The sequence below is a fragment of the Phyllostomus discolor genome, chromosome 8 (genome assembly GCF_004126475.2).
Source record: "Phyllostomus discolor isolate MPI-MPIP mPhyDis1 chromosome 8, mPhyDis1.pri.v3, whole genome shotgun sequence".
NCBI classification, from domain to species: domain Eukaryota; kingdom Metazoa; phylum Chordata; class Mammalia; order Chiroptera; family Phyllostomidae; genus Phyllostomus; species Phyllostomus discolor.
The window spans coordinates 81,686,800-81,708,613 of record NC_040910.2 but is presented as its reverse complement, the minus strand read 5'-3'; the positions used below and the strand labels follow the sequence as shown (position 1 = coordinate 81,708,613).

Genomic DNA, 21,814 nt, shown 5'->3' with positions numbered 1-21,814 from the left:
TGTTTATGTGCATCTGTCAACCAGCCCAAATGTTCGATTTGGATGGCGGGGACTGGGATCTGGTTAGCTCCCCTGTGGCGTGGCCCATGGCCACACGCAAATACAAGCACAAATGCTTCCTGATCATTGGTGACTTGAATAGGCAAATAGAACAGTGTTTCTGACAAACCACCAAAATCGTCTGTGCAGAGAGGAAGGTGTGGGTCCTGCTGCATGTTCAGTCCAGTCTTATTTAGCACCTTCATTAATGACATGAATAGAAAATAAACACCAGTGTTCACAGATGGTGCTAACTTTGGAGGTGCTGTTAGCAGAAGTGTCAAGATTGGAGAAGTAGAAATGCAAGCAGAAAACAGCAAAGATGAAAAAAAAAAAAAAAAAAAAAAAAAACAGCCAACACAGCAAAGGGGGAGACAGTCTCTCAAACACATTTTTTAATAAACTAAAACCTCAAAGACATTAGAGCAAAAAGCACTGAGATGAGAAGTCAAAGGAGGAGGAAGAGAAAGAGAAAGAAGGGGAAGGTGTGAAGAGAAAGGGGAGGAAAGGGCAGCTTTGGGGTAGCTGGCAGGGGCCCTGCAGGCCCCAGAGCCCAGGGCCTGCCCCTCGTGTGAGATGAGGGGACACAGCCTGGCTGTGCCCGAGGGGCACCAGCTGCCGACCCCGTGGTGCAGCTCTGTTGACAGCCACTGTCCCGTGTGTTTGGGGCAGGTTTTTTTGGTTGGTTGGTTGGTGGTGTTTTGTTGCTTCTGTTTTTCGCCTTTTTCTCATAGTTGAGGGAGCTGTGGGTATGATTTTGTTCTTTCAGTTTTGGTTTTGAAAAGTTTCATCATCCCTGGCGTAAAGCATTAATTTGGACATTTTGGGAGGGACAGAGAAATGTAGCCTTTAAAGTGCCCAGATTCCTGACCTGGCTGGTGTGGCTCAGTGGATTGAGAGCGGCCTGCAAACTGAAATGTCATTGGTTCAATTCCTGGTTAGGGCACTTGCCTGGGTGGGCCAGATCCCCATTTAGGAATGCGCAAGAAGCAACTGATCAATGTATCTCTTGCACATCCATCTTTCTCCCCACCTCTAAAAAATAAAATAAAAAAGAAATAAGACATAAAAAAATAAAGTGTCTAGGTTCCAAATATGTGAAGCAAAATGGAGCATTCTCACAACCTCAGTCTCTGACGTTGGTAGAGGGGAAACAAATCCAGAAGCTAGTCGCAGCCACGGGGCCGCTCGGGCTGAGCTCCGCCAGGCCACCTCCAGCACCTGGAGGCCGCGCCCTGGCCCTCATTGCCACGGGAGGGCTGCTGACACACACACAGAGTAGGAACCTCTGGACAACAGCAGCAGAACTGGCAGTCTCCATGGAGCAGCAGTCCTCCTCAGGGGCTCCATCTGGAAAGTCAATATATGGTATGTGCAGAGAAACAGTAAAAAGTGCACAGATTCTCCAAGCACCAGGATGGCAGCCTATTCCCTAACAGCCTGGAATCCACCCTGTTGTTCCTGGTCATGGAGTAAAAAGAAGCAAATACCCAGGAAGAGAAGCACACCAGCAGTGAAAGTGCACAGACAGTGGGGGCGTGGTTGCCGGCCAGAGTGCCCAGACCCTAGCGCCATCACAGCGGACTCCAAGTGCCTTTTCCTCCAAGTACTAAAGAAGTCCACGCTGCAGAGGCGATGCATCTTTAACCTTCACCCGAGGATGTATAATATTTATTGATTTTAGAGAGTGAGGGAGCGGCAAGAGAGGAGAATCATCAGTGTGAAAGAGAAACATCAATCAGTTGCCTCCCACACACCACCCGGCTGGAAATCGAACACACCACCTAGGTATGTGCCCTGACCAGGGATCAAACCCATAGCCTTTGGGTATTAGCATGGTGCTCCAACCACAGGAGCCACCCAGCCAGGGCGCACATAAGACATGTAATATAGTCCCTCACCCATGGTAGGTTCTCAGAAGATGGATGATGTGGATTTTCAACCACCCCCCCAATCCAAGACCCCTTTCCACTACACGAGGCACGCTGCTAAGTAGTACCAGCCATGGCCAGCAAACAGACGAGTGATCGTCAGAAACATCTGTCCGCATTACTTAGGATGTTATTGAGACATTCACAAAGAGCTCATCTCCATTCAACCTCAAATAAATAAATAAGAAAGACATGTTCATTGATGTAATTCCGGGAACTTCTCTGACCTTCCATATGTTTCCGAAATCCATCAGTCCAAATGTTTGTCATCCCGCCACATGTTCTTTCCCTGAGAACTCTGTTAGCAATGGGAAGGGAGCAGCAAACATGTGGAAGTTTGCATTTACAAAGCACGGTAATGATTCATTTTGCGAAAGGATTGTCCAGTTCCCCAAAAGCATCCTTTGAATAGTGAGCAATCCCAGTGCCTCTTACTACACCTGAATCACACTGTGCACGTAAAGCAGACCCTGGCACAGAGCACGGTGCCAGGAGGGCACCTACTTCCCTCCTGGCCTTCTTTGGGCCCAGCCCCAGATCACTGATGGTGCCACCTTGCTTCTCAGTGAGCCCACTCTGAAGATGCTTGATGCTGGCCTCGGGTCTTCTGGTTGGTGTCTTGTGTCAAAGTGAGTTCTCATTCTTTCTAAAGACATTATGGAACTTCTGTTTTGCACCAGACAGTGCACTAGAAGCTCCTGACAGGGTGCAGGAAGCGCCCAGCTCTCTGCTGAAACACATAGTAAGCAGGAAAAACAACCAACGGTTATATTCTAATGACTTATTCCAGTGGTGGGGATGCACAGAGGCTAAGGCCTGGATTCTGGCCCAGTCACCCAGGTTCACATCCTGGCTCCACTAAGTGATCTCGGCGGGTACTGGGCCTCTTTGGGCCTCATTTCCTCTTCTGAAAATGGAACTTGCCCCATATGGTCATGAGGATTTCATAAATTGATATGTGTAAAGCATTTAGTAAGTACTGTATGCTTTTTGTTCTTGCTACTTTATTATTTTTATTTCTATTTTTATTATATTATGGCCAGAGGAGATAGAACTTCTGTCTGATGCTAATTCTTGGGTTTTTATTCAACTTCCTTTTATGGCCTAGTACCTGTTCCACATGTGCTTTAAATAATGTGTCTTCTCTAATTGTTGAGCATAGTGAATATACACATACACACAGTTTATTTTTATTTTTTTATTTTTAGACAGAGGGGAAGGGAGAAAGAGGGAGGGAGAGAAACATCAATGTGTGGTTACCTCTCACACGCTCCCCACTGGGGATCTGGCCTGCAACCCAGGCATGTGCCCTGACTGGGAATCGAACCTGCTACCCTTTGGTTTGCAGGCTGGCATCCACTGAGCCACACCAGCCAGTGCCACACAGCCTATTAATTGGGTTTAAATCTATCCTTCTTCTATATCATCTCCTGATCTATACGTTTTTTAGGAAAGTATATTAAGATTGTTTACTATGGTTGTGGATGTATCGTTACACATAGTCCCACCTTATCCAAGGGGCGTACCTTCCAAGACTCCCAAAGGATGTCTGAAACTGCAGATAATACCAAAATTGATATATACTATGTCTTTTCCTAAACATACCTACTATACAGCTTAATTTATAAATTAGGCACAGTAAGAGACTAACAACCATGCCTAATAATAAAACGGAATAGCTCTAACAAGGTACTGTAACAAAAGATACGGGAATGTGGTCTCTCTAACACCCGGTCCGATAGCTGAGGCGGCTACTACGTGGCTGGGAGGAGGGCAGCTGCCCAGTGCAGACACCTGGACAGAGGGCACGAGCCACGCCCCAGACAGGGCGGCAGGACAGCAAGGGACTTCATCACACTACGCAGAAGAGCGCACAATTTCAAACTTAGGGATTGTTTCTGGAATTTCCCAGTGACTGTTTTTGGACCCAGGTTGACCACAGATACCGAAGCCTCAGGAAGAGAAAGCATGGATGGGGGTGGGGCGGCCAGGTCTCTGCCAGTCTCACGCCATCTCACACAAGTGACTCAGTTTTCACGCTATGGAGAGTGTCTTCCTGGGGAACTGCTCTTTGATAAAGAAAACAGTTGTCTAATGAGTTCTTTCCCCAGCAGTGCCCTTCGCTAGCTTTCTTGTCATTGTTCGCCTTGTATGTCTCGCTCCGTTCCCCCGTTTCTAACCTCCCTTTGTATTATGGTTTAGGTGGGTCTCTTGCAAACGGCACACGGCTGCATTTTTAAATTAAACCCAAGAAATCCCTTCAAATCGTTCCCTCACCTGGTTCCCAAATCCATATTAGTTGTGTTTTATTGTTCCCACGCTGCTTCTTTGCTTCTTTCTACCTTCCACCAGAGGAAGCGGGTTTTCTCCCCACTCTTCCTTCTGCTACTTGGACAGCCGCACGTTTCACTCTGGGGTTCTCATGCACCATGGATTCTCGTCACGCCCGCGCCGTCTGTGAAGGCCGAGGTCCGGTCTGCCTACCCACCTCCCTGATGAGACAGGGACTGTCACCCCACCCTTCATGTCATTGTCTAGGATTTTAGTTCAACATTGTTTTAAGCCCCAAAAGATACTCATCTTTATTATTGTTGGTTTTTACAGTGAACGCTTATTTAAATTCCTTGTGTGTGGGTCTCTTTATTTGCTTCTCGGTGCACGTCACATGCCACTCTTTTTCTCTGGAGCCGGTGTCTTCCCTGATGACATGTCCTTCAGAAATTCTTCACCTGAGAGCTGAGGTTGCCCAACTCTCGCGCCTTTGTTGCAGGAGAAGGTCCTTGTTTGCCCTTGTGCTCAGGTGATCGGGTGGGTGGAGAATTCTAGATCGATAGTTATTTTCCTTAAACCCTTTAGGGTTCGTGTCTTCACTGTTTTCTCGCCTTTGAAGAGAAGGCACACTCTCCCTTCGCAGGTAACGTGTCTTCTCTCTGGGTGTTCAGGTTTGCTCTTTGCCTTTACTGATCTGTGGTATATTTGCTTCTTAAGAGTTCAGGAGAGAGGAAAGCTTGAAATGTTCATTTTTTACTGAAAACCTGTTTGCTTGTTTTCCCACACAGTGGCTCCTTGCCGCTCTGCCAGACTTCTTGTGGTGACCTTTTCCTAGACTAGGCAGCGTCTGAGGGCCCAGCCTCAGGCGGGGTCTCCGCCTAGTTCCTCCCGTGAGGCCTGGGTGTGGTGTGACTTGTGCTCAGGCCACACATGCCCGGGCTTGGCAGCCACTGGGCCTGCCCTCTCACACTGGCCTCGCAGCCCCTCCTTCCTAGATCATCCTTTCTTTCCTTCAACATCCACTCCGGTTTTAAGTGTTATTTCTGTGCAGTCCCACTCACATGTATGGCTCCTCGTACGCAGTCAGGAGGCTCTTCAGCTCCGATCGTGTGGTGGGACCAGCACAGCACCATCGCTCTCTCAGAGCTGCGAGAGGACCAGGGACACAGACGACACCCAGCCCAGCCTGGGGGAGGGGCGGGGGCGCGTGGTTCTCTACAGCTCTGGGGGACAACTAAAGGGATTTTAGCAGAGGAGCATGGGATTTTTCTGTGCTTTTAAAAGCACTCTGTGATGACAATGTGGAGGATGCGTTTGAAGCAGGGTGTGCGGCAAACTGAAGGCAGAGGAGACAGGAGGCTGCGTCAGTAACCAGGGCGAAGGGGCTGAGGTTCTGGGCTGTGGCAGTGGCAAGAGACCGAAACAGTAACATAAGTAGAATGTAGTGACTCGGTGTGGGCAGCGGGGGGGAGAGGGGCATTCAGGCTAATCCAGGCTTCTTGGCCTCCGTGACTGGGTGGACAGTGACACCTCTCACTGAGACAGGCTTGACGAGAGGTAGGATGCAGTGTGGGGCGGGGCCAAGAGGAGGAGCTCAGCGCTGGACACGCGCCGACTCCGCTGGCTGTGGAACATTCAGGGGACTTGTGTAGTGAGTAGCTGAGAGTCCCTGCCTGGACCTCAGGCTGGGATAAGGTCGCTGATTGGGTCATTGAAACCACAGGCACGGGTGACAAGATGGCGTATCGTGGAGTGAGAAGACAAATAAACAAAAATACCCCTGCAGGACTCCCATTTCTTGAGGTGTTAGTCTGGACACCACCCGCTCCAGAAGTGCACCACCCAGACTTAGGCAGCCCCCTCCGTGCATCCTGGGTGTGTGGCAGGGCGTTAGCATTTGCCCGCCTCCCTGTTGAGCATGGGAGTGCCTTGAGCTCAGAGCCTGTGTCCCACTAGTTTTGTGTGCTCTTTCTCTGGACGGGGCCCAGCCCACCGTGAGGGCTTGTAAATAGCTTCCAAGAAAAGGAGAGCAGGTTGGGGAGAAATGGGTGTCGGCGGTGGGGGAGGAGAGACCCATGGGGAAGGGCAGCCGGCTGGGATGGGCGGGCTGGGAGCAGTATCGGGGCCACTGCAGGGTTAGTGAGGGCTCCGCCCACTTGCCCTGGGAGCCAGGTCAGTCCAGTGACAAAGCAGAGGCAGACACCAGCCTGTGCCGGGGCCTCAGCAGGAGCTGCCTGCAGAGAGCTGTTCAGCGGTGAGAGTTTTATTTTCTAAATAAAAGTGGTTTTGCCCACATCACCAACTGCAAACCCAAAAAGGACTCAATAGACCAAGAGATATGACTCCCCTCACTCTCAAAATTGCATGGGCACTAGACTCTTAGACTTGCTTTAGAAGGGACCGAAGTATCCGTTCAACCCTGACAAAAACAGAAGTAGCGTTTCCTAAAGCCAGATTTTGAAAGACTTGCCTCTGTGGTTTGACAAGAGCGACGGGACTTGCTTCTTGAAGGAAATGAAGCGCACAGTGAACAGCTGCGGACGTGAACTCCAGACGCCCTGTCCTTAGCCGGCGTCCTCAGTGAGAGTCAGAGCACATGCCTTTGCGTCCTGTCTTCATGACTCTGGGGTTTACTATGAAATACTGAAATTTACCATCAGTTTGAAAAGCATCTATTTACTACTCTCCTGCATTTAGTGCAAGGCGAGCTTCCTCCTACCACTTCCTGTGACCAAACACGAGAGAACATTGCATGACCCTCAGGAGCTCCTTGCCACACCCCCGAAGAATACCTTCACCGGGGTACTGCATGTCACCTCACTCCATTCTGTTCCCTTGAAAGAGCGTGCATGCCCTGACTGGTGCGGCTCAGTGGGTTGCGCGTCATCCTGGAAAGTGAGGGGTCACCAGTTCGATTCCAAGTCAGGGCACATGCATGGGTTGCAGGTTTGATCCCTGGTCGGGGCGTGTGCGAGAGGCAACCGATCAATGTTTTCTCTCTCTCCCTCCCTACCCCTCTCTCTAGTAAACAAATAAAATCTTTTTTTAATTATTTTTTAAAATTTTTTTAGAATTTTTATTTATTTTCAGAGAGGGAAGGGAGGGAGAGAGAGAGCGGAGGGGAGGGAGAAACATCAATGTACGGTTGCTGGGGGTCATGGCGTGCAACCCAGGCATGTACCCTGACTGGGAATCAAACCTGCGACACTTTGGTTCGCAGCCCCCGCTCAGTCCACTGAGCTACGCCAGCCAGGGCTAAAATCTTTAAAAATAATAATAGAGAGCCTTCATCAGACCCAGGATCACCACTACTCCAGGAGGGAATGCCATCAAGAGGAGAAAGTGGTTCACTCAATCCCTCAGGTCCTGGTCTGTGTAGGGTAGGCCAGCGGGTGAGGTTCTCCTGATCTGAGCTGACCAGACGCCTGGACAGGAGGGGACTTTTTCTAGGCTGGTTGAGCTCCCAGAGAGACCTGAGTTACTCCATTTCTGCAGGACCTATAAATACACGACTGGCACAGGAATTCACATCGATCAAGTCTTGCACTTACCCACAGATCTCTCTAATGAGCAGGGGACAGGAGTCTAAATGAAAAATGGAGGAAAGTAATCTGATAAAGGCCATTTGCCTGCAGTGATGGCTTGGAACAGATGAAACAAGATGAAAGTCCCCGAATTCCACAGTTTGCTGAGCCACTAAATCCTGTAACGGAAGATGGGGGGAAGCCCCTTCCCGGCAGCCAGGCTCCCGCGCAGCTGTCACACGGCTGGGCACACCCTCCAAGAGAGGCCCCGCGTCCATCTCCGAAATCTGCCTCTTTCCTTTTAAAAGTAAGGAAGGTGATCTGGCTCTAGAAGGATTTCCAGTGTGGTGAAGCTCCAGCGAGAGATGTCTCTTGACTTGACTTTCCCAGAGTGTCCACTCCTACCTGCCGCTTGGGTCCTGTGCTGCTCTGTCTCCAGAGCTGGGCACAAGAAACCCCTTGCTGGTCTTAAGATCATTTTGGTTGAGCTTCAAATGAGCAAAGAAAGCCCAGTTTGAGGGCAACTTATTTTTCCACTAGATCCATCTACTAGAGAGAGAGAGAAGGGGAGGGAGGGAGATTGATTCATCGATCCACCCATCTATGCGTTCATTGGTTCATTCCTGTGCGTGCCCTGACTGGGGACTGAACCTTCCACCTTGGCATAGCAGGACGATGCTCTAACCAGCTGAGCTACCCAGCCAGGGCAAGGTCAGTCTACTGTTAAAATTATTATAAAATATACAAAATATAAATATTACCCTTCGTACCATTTATAATATTGTGCAACCATCACCACTGTCTAGTTCCAGAGTAGTTTCATCAGCCCTAAAGAAAACTCATACAACTCTATGGCTCTTCCACTCCCCAGTTCCTCTAAGGTGTTTTCTGTCCATAGATTGGCCTGTTCTGGACATGGCGTGTACGTGGAATTATCCAACACGTGCCTTTGTGTGTCTGACTTCTTTAACGTGCATGTCTTCAAGCTTCACCTATGTAGCCGGTGCCAGTGCTTCATTTCTTTTCGCGGCTGAGTCACATTTCATTGAATGAGGATGCACTACACTTTGTCCATTTATCAGTTGGTAGACATTTGGGTGTTTCTACCTTTTGTTTATTGCAGATAATGCTGCTATAAACGTTCCTGTACAAGTTTCTTGTTGAACCACCAATTTTCACTTTTTTAGGGTAGATATCCAGGAGTGGAATTGCTTGGTTGTATGGTAAATTCTGTCTTTAACTTATTGAGGAGCCACCACATTCAATCCATACTGTCTTTGTTGTCTGTCGATGGCAGCAAGCGGATGCCACCAGCTGGGAGTTGCTTCACATCTTTCAGCGTAAAAGCCTCATCAGACTGAAAACCTGGTGTGGGCAGGCAGCTTGCTGAGGCTGGGGGAAGACTCCCTCTCTTGGCCACACACTCGTTTTCTGTATTTTCAGTACCTAACATGTGCCTGGCGTGGAGTAAGTAGTGAGTATTTGGATAGCAGATGGCTGTATTAATGGATGGATAAAATTATTTCATCCATTTACCTTCACTCATAAAGTAAACAGAGAACCTATTTATTGTGCACATTTAATGGTTACACAGACTCGCAGAGGTTGAAGTGGCCTGGACAAGGTCAGAAAGGTGGTGCAAAAGTCCAGACCCTCCACCCTCCAGCCTCTGCTCTTGAATTCAGACCTCAAAGGAAATCGGGGGAGATTTCAAGTGGCCTGAGAAAATGCCAAGCAGAAATATGGGGGAAGCGTGAGGACCACCACTGAATACTGGCTTTTCTTTGATTGATTCTGACTGATTCTCATGCAGTTGAGGGATGTTGCTGGGAAGTTGTAATTAGATATTTGCTGCAGATGAGTATCTGTGGCCTGGAAGAGGGGGCAGCTGGAGAAGTGTGGCTGAGAGGATGTAAAGGCAGCCAGTCGATGCGCGCTCTGCACATGGTGGTTCTGTGCACTCTCCTGCCAAGCCAGGCTCCTCTGCCCCGTGTTCTGGGCATGTGGTTGGAAAGCCAGAGAGCCAGCATTGCCCATGGGAAAGAGAGGACAGCCAACCAGCTGTCCTAGGACAGCCTGCCGGTCCGCCAGGGAGGGGTCTGAGCAGCTGCAGGGCTGGCCCAGGAGGGGTGGGGCAGAGCAAGGGAAGGGGACACAGCTCATCTGCATCCACCACGTCCACGTCCTCTGCTTTCCTTCTTGCCACTCAAGAGAGAACATTCGCTTTGGTAATGTGGTGGCCTCAGGTCGGGGAAGGGCCAGCCTCACAGTCTAAACGATAGTCAATTCTGGTCAAGATGGTGGAATAAACTCTGCTCACAGCCACCAACACACATCAAATTACAGCTAAATTATACAACAGCCATTATTGAGAACCAACTGAATACTAGCTGAACAGAAGTCCTATAAGTAAGGATACAAAGAAGCAGCCACACCTAGACTGGTAGGAGGGGAAGGGAGGTAGAGCAAGCAGATCCCGCATCCACGTTGGCAGTTAAGATTTGGGAGGAATCCCACAGTGGAGGTGAGGTGCCCGCCCCCTGAGGAGCAGGGTTCCAGCCCCACACAGGGCTCCCCAGACCAGGCACCAGTGCCAGGAAGAGGAGGCCTCATAACATCTGGCTGTGAAAACAAGCAAGGATGACAGTGAGACAGAGGGCTTCCAGAATTCCAGGCATTCCTCTTGAGGGGACCGCAGATAGATTCACTCACTCAAACACTGGCTCTGGGCTCCAGTGCAGGGGAAGCGACTTGAAGGGTGCAAGGGACAAACATGGAAGAACTGAACTGACTAGCTTCAGGGCGAGAGCTGTGAGGAAGGGGCCCAGGCCGCTGTCTTTGGGATCAGAAAGCAAGCAGGTGCCGTTGTCCCTCTGTTGAGCCCCCTCCAACCCTGCTGGCAGGCACAGGAGCCAAATCTGAGCTCTGCATGAACCTGGCTAATACTGTCTGCCTCACCCCAAAGATTCCATGAGACCCCCTTTCACCCAACTCACACACCCGCCTAGCCAATTCTGGTGGCTTTTCCACACAAGTGGCCTGCCTCAGCTCACACTGCAAACTTTCCTAAAATCTCTCAAAGGTCCACAAACCCCAAACAAGCAATGGCTGGCCTCGGCATGCCCTATGCCTCTTACTAAGTAGCCACCAACCCAGCACCAGTGGTAACCAGTCGCAGCTTGCACTTGTAACTCCCGTCTGGTGTTCCCAAGTCTGACAGAAGTTGTGGCCACTTTTGGCTTGGAACGTAGTTTCAGCTAAGCACCACAAACCCAGCACAAGCAGCAACGAACCGCAGATCACTTTGTAGCTCCCATCAGGCAGGACCAAGCAGGAACAAATGGCGGCTGACCTTGGTCTGCATGGGAGCCCCTTCAAAGAGTCTCCAGAGCCAAGGTACTCAGTGGCTGGCTTCAGACCACACCAGAGCACCACCCAACCAGCTCCACAAATGACACACCCAAAGGCCAGACTCAGCTGGCACCAGAGCCTCGCTAAAGCAACCCCCCTCTGTGGGGTCAGCTCCTGCACAACAGCTCATCCACTGTAATGACAGCAAACACACACAGCCAGTCAGCCTGACATGCCAACAGCAGTCAAGGCTCAACTACAACAGGAGGGTACACACAACCCACACAAGGGACACACCTGGAGCACCTGGCGCAGGTGAACAGGGAGGTTGCAGCACTGGACCTAACAGGATACCTACTACATAAGGCCACTGTGCCAAGACTGGGAGACGTAGCAGCTCTGCCTAATACTTAGAAACAAACACATGGAGGCAGCCAACATGAGGAGACAGAGAAACATGCCCCAAGTGAAAGAACAGAACAAAACTCCAGAAATAGAACTAAACAAAATAGAAACAGATAGTCTATGAGATACAGAGTTCAAAACACTGGTTAGAAGGATACTTAATGAATTTAGAGAAAGAATATATGAGCTCAGTGAGAACTTCAACAAAGCAATAGAAACCATAAAAAGAACCAGTCAAAAATGAATAATACAATAACTGAAAGGAAGAATACAGTATAGGAAGTCAACAAGCAGATTAGATGAAGCGGAGGATTGGATCAGTGATCTGGAAGACAAGGTAGCAGAAAACACCCAATTGGTACAGGAAAAAAAAAAAAAACTATTTTGAGGATAGTTGAAAGGATCTGTGAAACAACCTCATCATACCAACATTTGCTTCACAGGGGTGCTAGCAGGAGGGCAGAAAGAGCAAGGGATTGAGAACTTTTTGAAGCAACAAGGACTGAAAACTTCGCTAACCTGGTGAAGGAAACAGACATACAAGTGCAAGAAGCACAGAGAGTCCCAAACAACAGGAACCCAAAGAGGTTCACATCAAGACACATCACACTTAAAATGCCAGAGGTTAAAGACAAAGAATATTAAAAGTAACGAGAGAGAAAAGCGGTTAGTTACCTATAAGGAAGCTCCCATAAGACTGTCAGTTGATTTTTCAACAGAAGCTTTTCAGGCTTGAAGGAAGTGTCATGAAATATTCAAAGTGGTGAAAAGCAGAGACCTACAAAGAGGATTACTCTACCCAACAAAGCTATCATTTAGAATGGAAGGAGAGATCAAGAGTTTTCCAGAAGACAGAAAACTAAAGGAATTTATCAGCACTAAACTAGTATTATGAGAAGTGTTAAAGGAACTTCTGTAGGTAGAAAAGATCAAAATATGAATAAGAAAATATAGGAAAGAAAAAATTCTCACTATGACAAAGGCAAATATTTGGTAAAAGCAGTGGATCAACCGAACTATAAAGCTAGTACAAAAATTAAAAGACAAAGGTAAGAAGATCGTATGTAAATACAGCAATAAGGGATACACACAAAAGAAGTTAAAAATGACAAAAACAAACATGGAACAGATGAGTAAAATGTGTTGTGATTTTAAAATGTGTTCAAACTTAAGCGACCATTAACTTAAAAAAAACTACTGTAAACATAACGTGGTATATATAAAGCACATGGTAGCCACAAACCAAAAAATCTACAAGAGATATACAAGAAATAAAGAGAAAGGAATCCGATCACAACACTAGAAAGTCATCAATATACAAAAGAAGGTAGCAAGAGAATAAAAAAGAACAGAGAAGGATTATAAAAACAGTCAATAACATGGCAATAACTATATACCTATCAATAATTTAAGTATAAATGGATTAAATGTTCCAATCAAAGACACAGGGTGGCTGCATGATTTTTTTTAAAGACCCATACATCCATACATATGCTGCCTACAAGACCCACTTAAGATTGAAAGAGACACACAGACTGAAAGTAAAGGGATAGAAAAGATAGTTCATGCAAATGGAAACAAAAAAGGTAGGATAGCAATAATCATATCAGACAAAATAGACTTTGAAACACAGGTGGTAAACACAAGGCCTGAGGGCTGAATCCAGCCCTCTACCTTGTTTTATCCGGCCCACCACCTTGTTTCTACCTGGCAGCAGTGCTGAGCTCCTTGCCCCTAGTTAAGGAGTAGTTACCTTCATACAGCCCTAAAATTACATTCAGCCCTTTGAAGGCAACCGTGAGGCTGATGTGGCCCCCGGTGAAAATGAGTTTGACACCCCTGCTTTAAAACAAGGGCTATAACAAGAAGCAGGAAAAAAGGGACTTCCAGTCAAAATGGAGGTGTACATAAACAGGCTTCACATCCTCACATGACTACAGAAAAAATTACAACCAGATTTCAAAATAAATAATACCCAGAAAGCAACAGAAAATCAAGCACTCCTCAATGGAAGTCCAACCACCAAGGATTTAAATAAGCCACATTCATCCAGATGGGCAGGAGGGGCAGCAGAATGAGCAGTCCCATGCTCATGTGTGGTGGGTAAAAATTGAGAGGGACACCTTGGGAATGAAGGATCCCAGCCACAGGCCAGACCACACAGCCCAGGGTTGCAGGGCCAGGAGATAAGTCCCCATTATTTCTGGCTGTAAAAACCAGTGGGGGGTGGGGCAGTGGAAGAAACTGCCAGATTTTCAGGAGACTCCACTTAAAGGGTCTGCATGGGCTTAGAACTTACACAGGCTGACCCCCTCTGGGATTCAGCACCAGGGCAACAGCTGGAAGGGCACCAGTCACATACGGGGAATAATTGAAGTGAGTAGAAACAGGGAGAGTGCCAGGCAAACCTCCAGAAGTCAGGCAGCAGCATTGTCCTGTCTCTGAACCCTCCCCACACAGCCACAAAGCAGTGAAGCAGGTTGCCCCACCCTGGCATTACCTAAGGCTCCACCCCACACAATTTACAGGTGCCTTTTCTACAATAGGCCACGATACTAAGACAGGGAATCAAAGCAGCTCCACCTAATAATACACAGAAACAAACACAGGGAGGCTGCCAAATTGAGGAGACAAGGAAACATGGACCAAATGAAAGAACAGAACAAATCCCGAGAAAAAGAACTGAAGGAAATGGAGATAACCAACCCAACAGATGCAGAGTTCAAAACACTGTTATTAGGATGCTCAGAGAACTCATTGAGTACAGCAATAGCATTAAAAAGCCCTGGAAGAAATGAAGTTTGCACTAAGTGAAATTTTAAAAAAAAATCTACAAGGAACTAACAATGGAGGGGATTACACTGGGATCCAAATCAATGATTTAGAACATAAGGAAGAAATAAGCATTCAACCAGAAAAGCAAAAAGAAAAAAAATTTAATTTAGGATAGTATAAGGAGCCTCTGGGACATCTCCAAGTGTACCAACATCTGAATCATAGGGGTGCTAGAAGGAGAAGAGGAAGAGCAAGAAATTGAAAACTTATTTGAAAAAATAATGAAAGAAAACTTCACTAATTTGGTGAAGGAAATAGACATACAAGTCCAGGAAGGTTAGGGAGTCCCAAACAAGTTGGACCCAAAGAGGACCACACCAAGACACATCATAATTAAAATGCTAAAGGTTAAAGCTAAAGAGAGAATCTTAAAAGCAGCAAGAGAGTTAGTTACCTACAAAGGAGTTGCCATAATACTGTTAGCTGATTTCTCAAAAACTTCGCAGGCAAGAAAGGTCTGGCAAGAAGTATTCAAAATGATGAAAAGCAAGGACTTACAATCTAGATGACTCTATCCAGCAAGGCTATTATTTAGAATGAAATGGCAGATAAAGTGCTTCCCAGACAAGGTTAAGCTAAGAGTTCATCATCACCAAGCCATTGTTACATGAAATGTTAAAGGGACTTATTTAAGAAAAAGATCAAAACTATGGACATTAAAATGGCAACAAATTCACAACTATCAACAACTGAATGTAAAAAAACTAAGCAAAGAACCAGACCCGGAACAGAGTCATAGATACAGAGATCATTTGGAGGGAATAGGGGAAATGTGCAGGGATTAAGCATAATTGGTAGGTACAAAATAGACAGAGGGATGTTAAGAGTATTATAGGAAATGGAGAAGCCAAAGAAGTTATATGCAGGACCCATGGACATGAACTAGGGGTAGAAGAATTGCTGGAGGGAATGGGGGTACCAGGCAGAAGAGGGCAAAGGGGGGAAAAATTGAGACAACTGTAATAGCATAATCAATAAAATATATTTTTAAAAAAAGCAAAGAAGGGCTTTTCATAATGATAAAGCAGTCAGTCCCACAAGAGAACATAACCCTAATAAGTATCTTCATTGGAGCATCTAAATATATAAAGCAAATATTGATGGACATAAAGGGAGAGATTAACAGTAATACAGTGATAGTGGGGGACTTTTACACCCCATTGATATCAATGGATGAATCACCAAGACAGAAAATCAACAAGGAGCCCAAGCTGGTATGGCTCAGTTGTTGGGAGCATCATCCCATAGACAAAAGGGTCGCAGGTCCAATACCCAGTTAGGGCACATACCCAAGTTGCAGGTTTGATCCCTAGTCAGGGTGCATTCAAGAAGGCAACCAATTGATGTTTCTTTCTCAAATCAATGTGTGTGTGTCTCTGTTTCCCCCCACCCTTCCCCTTTCTCTTTCTCTAAGAGCAATGAAAAAAGTCTTCAGGTGAGGATAAAAATAAATAAATACAGAAAATCAACAAGGAAATGGGGGCCTTAAATGACACATTGACCCGATGGACTTAGTTGATATTTTTTGGAACATTTCACCCAAAAGCAGCAGCATATACATTCTTTTCAAGGGCACATGAAACATTTTCCAGGATAGACCACATGTTAGGCCGAAAAACAAGTCTCAATAAATTTAAGATTGAACTCTTCTCCAGTCTCAGTGGTATAAAACTAGAAATCAATCACAAGGAGAAAACTGAAAAACACACAGATGTGTGGAAGTTAAATAAACATGCTGCCCAACAATGAATGGGGTTAACAACCAGATCAAAGAAGAAATCAAAAGATACCTTGAGGTAAATGAAAAGGGAAGCACAATGACCCAGAAATCTATAGAACACAGCCAAAGCCATCCTAAGAGGAAAATTTATAGCATTATAGGCCTATCAAGAAACAAGGATCATAAATAATCTAATTTTACAATTGAAGGACTAAAAAAGAAAAAGCCTAAAGGGAATAGAAGGAAGAAAATAATAAAGATCAGAGTAGAAATAAACAAAATAGAGTCTAAAAAAGAATAGAAAATATCAATGAAGCCAAGCACTGGTTCTTTTCAAAGATAAAATTATCTTTATCCAGACTCGGTGAGAAAAAGAGAGGGCCCCGAATACATAAAATCCAAAATGAAAGAGAAGTGACAGTGGACAGCACAGAAATACAAAGGATTATGAGGAAATAGTATGAACAGATATGTGCCAACAAATTGGACAACCTGAAAGAAATGGATAAATTCCTAGAAATATACAATCTTCCAAGACTTAATAAAGAAGAAACAGAAAATCTAAACCAACCAATTTCTTCCGATGAAGTTGAATCAGTAATCAAAATTCCCCAACAAACAAGTCTTGGACCGGATGGTTTCACAGGTGAATTTTACCAAACACTTAAAGAACTAACACCTATCCTCAAACTGTTTTCAAAACATTCAAGAGAAGGAAAGGCTCCCAAGCTCATTTTATGAGCCCAGCATTAACCTGATACCAAAACCAGGCAAAGACATAACAAAGAAAGAAAATTATAGGCAATATCCCTGATGAACATAGAGGTAAAAATCCTCAAAAATATCAGCAAGCTGAATTCAGCAGTACATCGAAGAGATCATACACAATGATCAAGTGGGATTATTCCCAGGATGCAAGTCTGGTTCAATATTTACAAATTAATTAACGTAATATATCACATAAACAAAATGAAGGCTAAAAATCCTATAATCATAGTAGCTGCAGAAAAAGATTTGACAAAATCCAACATCTGGTTATGAGAATTACCGTATTTTTCAGACTATAAGATGCATTCCCCCTCCCCCAAATTTGGGAGGAAGGGGGGGGGTGTCTTATAGTCTGAATGTAGGTTTACATTTACATTGGTGAAATATTGTGTTATTAAACATTTTACCACATTTTTTGCTTCAAAATTTTTTTCCTATTTTCCTCCCCTAAAACCTAGATGCATCTTATGGTCTGAAAATATGGTGTTTTCAGCAAATTGGGGATAGAGGAAACATACAATACTTCAATATAATAAAGGCCATTATGTGACAAACCCACAGGCAACATCATACTCAATGGTGAAAGGCTGTAAGTTTCCCCTTTAAGATCAGGAAGAAGACAAGGATGTCCACTTTCACCCCTTTTATTTAACATACTGTTGGAAGTCCTAGCCACAGATATCAGACAAGCAAAAGAAATAAAAGGCATTCATATTGGAAAGGAAGAGGTAAAACTGTTATTTGCAGATGACATACTACATACAGAGAACCCTAAAGAATCCACCAACAAAAAAGAAACAACTGTTAGAACTAATAAAAGAGTTCAATAAACTAACAGGATACAAAATTTATATTCAGAAGCTGGTTGCACTTTTATATACCAATAACAAACTACCACAAAGAGAAATTTAAAAAATAATTCCAATTCCAATTGCATGAAAAAGAATAAAATACCTAGAAATAAATTTAACCAAGGAGGTAAAAGACCTATACTCAGAAAACTGTAAGACACTAAAGAAATAAACTGAAGAAGGTACAAATAAATGGAAGCAATACACTGTGCTCATGGATGGAAAGAACTAACATCATTAAAATGTCCCTACTACCCAAAGCAATGTACAGATTCGATGCACTCCACATCAAAATACCAATAGCACTTTTCACAAAGGACTTCAGATAACCAAAGCCATCTTGAGAAAGAAGAACAAAGTTGGAGGTATCATACTACCCGAAATCAAACTATACTACAAGACTATAGTAATCAAAACAGCACAGTACCAGCATAAAAACACACAAAGACCAGTGGAACAGAATGGAGCCCAGAAATAAACCCATGGCTATATTGTCAATTATTCTATAACAAAGAAGGCAAGAATATAAAATGGGGAAAAGACAGTCTATTCATTAAATGGTGTTGGGAAAACTAGACAAATCCAGTTTCATTCTTTTGCGGGTATCACTGTCTTACATCACGCAGAGGAATAAACTGAAAGTGGATTAAAGACTTCAGTGTAAGGCCCGAAAACATAAAACTCCTAGAAGAAAACACAGGCAGTGAAGTCTGTGACATCGCTCTTAGTAATATTTTTTCTGGCTCTATCTCCTCAGGCAAGGAGTAAAAAAGAAAAAAATAAATAGGACTACATCAAACCAAAAAGTTTCTGCACAGCAAAGGAAACCATGAACAAAACAAAAAGACAGTCTACTCAATGGAAGACGATATTCATCAATGATATGTTCAATAAGGGATTCATATCCAAAAATATATAAAATCATACAACTGACCATCCAAAAAAACAACCTTATTAAAAATAGTCAAAGAACCTGAATAGACATTGCTCCCAAGAAGACACACAGGTGGCCGAGAGACGTCTGGAAAGGTGTTCAGCATCCCCGGTCATCAGGGATGCAGATCAAAGCCACAGGAGACAGCACCTCGCACCTGTCTGAGTGGCTGTCTTCAGGGATCGTGAACCGGAGCAGCCACAGAAAACACAGTGGCGGTTCCTGAGGAAATTAAAAACGGAGCTACCACATGACTCAGCAGTTCTACTTCAGGATATTTATCTGAAGAAATCCAAAACACTAATTCAGAAAGATGTATGTTCACTGCAGCATTATTCACAATAGCCAAGACACGGGAACAGCCTCAGTGTCCACCGATGGACGAGGGGGCGAAGAGGGCATGGTGCATTGCTGCAACGGGGTATCGCTCAGCCACAGAAAAAGAGTGAGACCTTGCCGTCGCAACAGCACGCGTGGACCTGGAGGGTGCTCTGCTGAATGAAATGCGTCAGAGAAAGACGAATACTGTACGATTTCACTCCTGTGGAATCTAAAAAGGAAAATTAGCAAAACAGAAACAAACTCACAGATACAGAGAAAAAACTGACGGTTGCCAGATGGGAGGGGGCTGGGGGCCGGGTGAGAAGGCGAAGGGACTGAGAAGCACATTGCCAGCGACAGACGGACAGTTGGTCGTGGGGATGGAGGCACAGCCGTGGGAGCCCGCGGAGTCAGTGACAGTTAGCGATGTGTGTTGTGTCGGGTGGGCACGAGGCTCACTGAGGGCTCACCTCGTACGTCATATAAATGTCTAGTCACTGTGTTGTACACTTAAAAACTAATATAATACTGAATTTTAAAAATATTTTTAACAAATCAATGGTAGTTACTTGTGTCTGTGGGGTTGGGTGTCCAGAGGACCGCTCTGCCTTCCCCTCCCACCTCCCCTCCCCCCAGGCAGTGCTCGCTCCACCGCGCTCACTGACCAGCAGAGAGGCCTTCGCCCGGCCCAGGCTAGGGTGGGGAGAGCAGTCTGGGGCAGGCGTCCCTCGGTGCTTTTGTAACCCTGCAGACCCCACCCGCTGACTCCTTTTTGAGGTGAAGCTGTGCCATTGCGACCTGGGGTGCCATTCTATAACAGCCACTTGCTGCTCCTCATTTTCCCTCCAGCCCACACCTTGCACCAAGGCCGGAGCACAGGTTTTAGAGACGCATAGAGCCAAAAGCAGGAGCTAGGGGAGTGTCAGGGGCCACACTCGGCCAACCCTGAACTCGTGGCTGTGAGGGGTCTGCAGTCAGAAGGACTGGATTGAAAGGAGCATGTTCTGATTGTGTGACCATGGGGCCAGGACAGTGATTTGTGTTTTCTCTCTTGGATTTGTCGAGCTGACTTGGGACACGGCCCTTTTTGAACCCCTTCCCTGAGACTTTGAGCCCGCAGGTGGTTCTGGAACCCGCCGTGTGGGCACCGTGTACCAGGCTCGGCAGACAGGGGAGGGGAGGCGGGGCATGGGAGGCAGAGCCTGTTCTCCGCAGCGCCCAAAAGGGACGCACACGCACGGCCACTGGGAGGTGACGACCAGGAAAGGCCTCTGCCAGGGTCAGAAGGCTTCCACAGGGTGTGAGTCCAGCGTGAGCCAGCCAGAGGCCGTGCTGGGCTGACCGAGGAGGCAGGGAGGCTGCCTGACCTTGGGACCCAGCAAGGCAAGTACAGGGCCGGTGGGCGGCAGCATAGGCCTGGAGGCACGTCCGGCCACAGGCCCGGCAGGAGTGCTTGTGTGCACCTGGCCCGAGGATCTCGGGCCCACACCCTGGCTGTGCAGCTACCCCCACACGCAAGGCGGCCGAGCTCCCGCGGGAACAGAGGAGCGCCTCAGCCCCTGCCTCCGATGGGCTCTGCTATTTTTACGTCTAAGTCTGGTTAAAAATAGCTGTCTCAGCCAAGGTTTTAGCCCCAGCTGACTAGACATTAGTGCTAGATACCTAGTGCCCACGCCTGATAACCGGGGGCCTCTGCCTGTGCCCCATTTCTCCCTCTGAACAGGTTGAATGAGAAAGCAGGTGGGAGACCGGCGTGAGAGCCCCGTAGGGCCGCCGTGGGCCTGCGCGCCGGGGGGCCCCCTCCAGCAGATGCTCGCAGCCTGCAGCGCCGCCACCTGAGCGCTGTCCGGCGGCCAGGAAGGTTGCCTCTGAGTCAGGGCAGGAGGAGAAGGTATCAGGACTGTGCCTCCCAGGCCCCTGGGGCCTCGCCGGCGCCTCCTGCTCACCGGGGCCCAGGGAAGCAAGGCCAGGCTGGGCAGGAGCCAGCAGCGCCCACCGGCCTCAGCCCTCCTATCCCCTGTGGTGCGGACACTTAGCACTCGGTGTTCCTCACGAGCAACAATGGTCCGGGGAGCCCCACAGGCGTTGGCTGGCCAGCCTGTCCACGCCCCAGTCGCACCCCCAGAGACATGAAGGCGTCCGTGCACACACAGCAGAGCAGGCACGCCCCATCCCGAGCCCCCCACCTCCACCCCCCAGCGCTGGGGACGCTGCCGGTGCGGGTGGGGTGTGGGGCTCTGCCGGCGCCTGTGAGCAGCAGAGGTGCCAGCCTATTGCGTCAATTTTCTCGGGTCTTAAAATAAGCCGCTTCTGCAGTGTATTCAGGCGGTGTGAGGAGCTGGAGAACAGGAGGCTGCTTCCACTCAGCAGGTGCACGAAGCCTCACCAACGCCCGCCGAAGCCTCCCGGGCGCAGACCCCTCTCGGAGCCCCGGCTGAGCCCCTCAGGCTGCAGCGGGCACAGGCCCCAGGGCTTCCGTGGGGCCGACCTCGCATCCGGCCGTGGAGTCCAGCAGAGTGGACTGGAGCTGGGGGCGGAGTCAGTCTGAGAGGCGCCTGGGGAAATGAGTCCCGTGCAGCTGGAACCGCTGGTCCCTGTGACAGGCCGGGGCGAGGCAGGACTCCCACAGGACGTTTCTCTCGTCAGGGGGAGTGCAGGGGAGGCTCCGTTCACCCGGGTCACAGAGCCCCCCCCACAGGGCTCCGTGTTGCACCAAAGACAACCAAAAAATAATGGAGCCTCAGAAGCCCAGGGCACTCGGGTCTCAGGCCGGAACTTGGTGTCTGTGGTTCCACGGCATCTCCCCGCACTGGCCCAGCTCCGCAGGCAGGGTTCCCTGGAGCCCCGCCACAACCCAAGGCCAG

The 21,814-nt window shown here is 47.4% G+C and overlaps 1 protein-coding gene across 2 annotated transcripts in view; it reads left to right on the top strand.

Annotated features, from left to right (window-relative positions):
• Nucleotides 1–21,814, top strand: part of MYO1D (myosin ID) — a 321,752-nt gene that overhangs the window by 297,446 nt on the left and 2,492 nt on the right. The window lies entirely within an intron of this gene.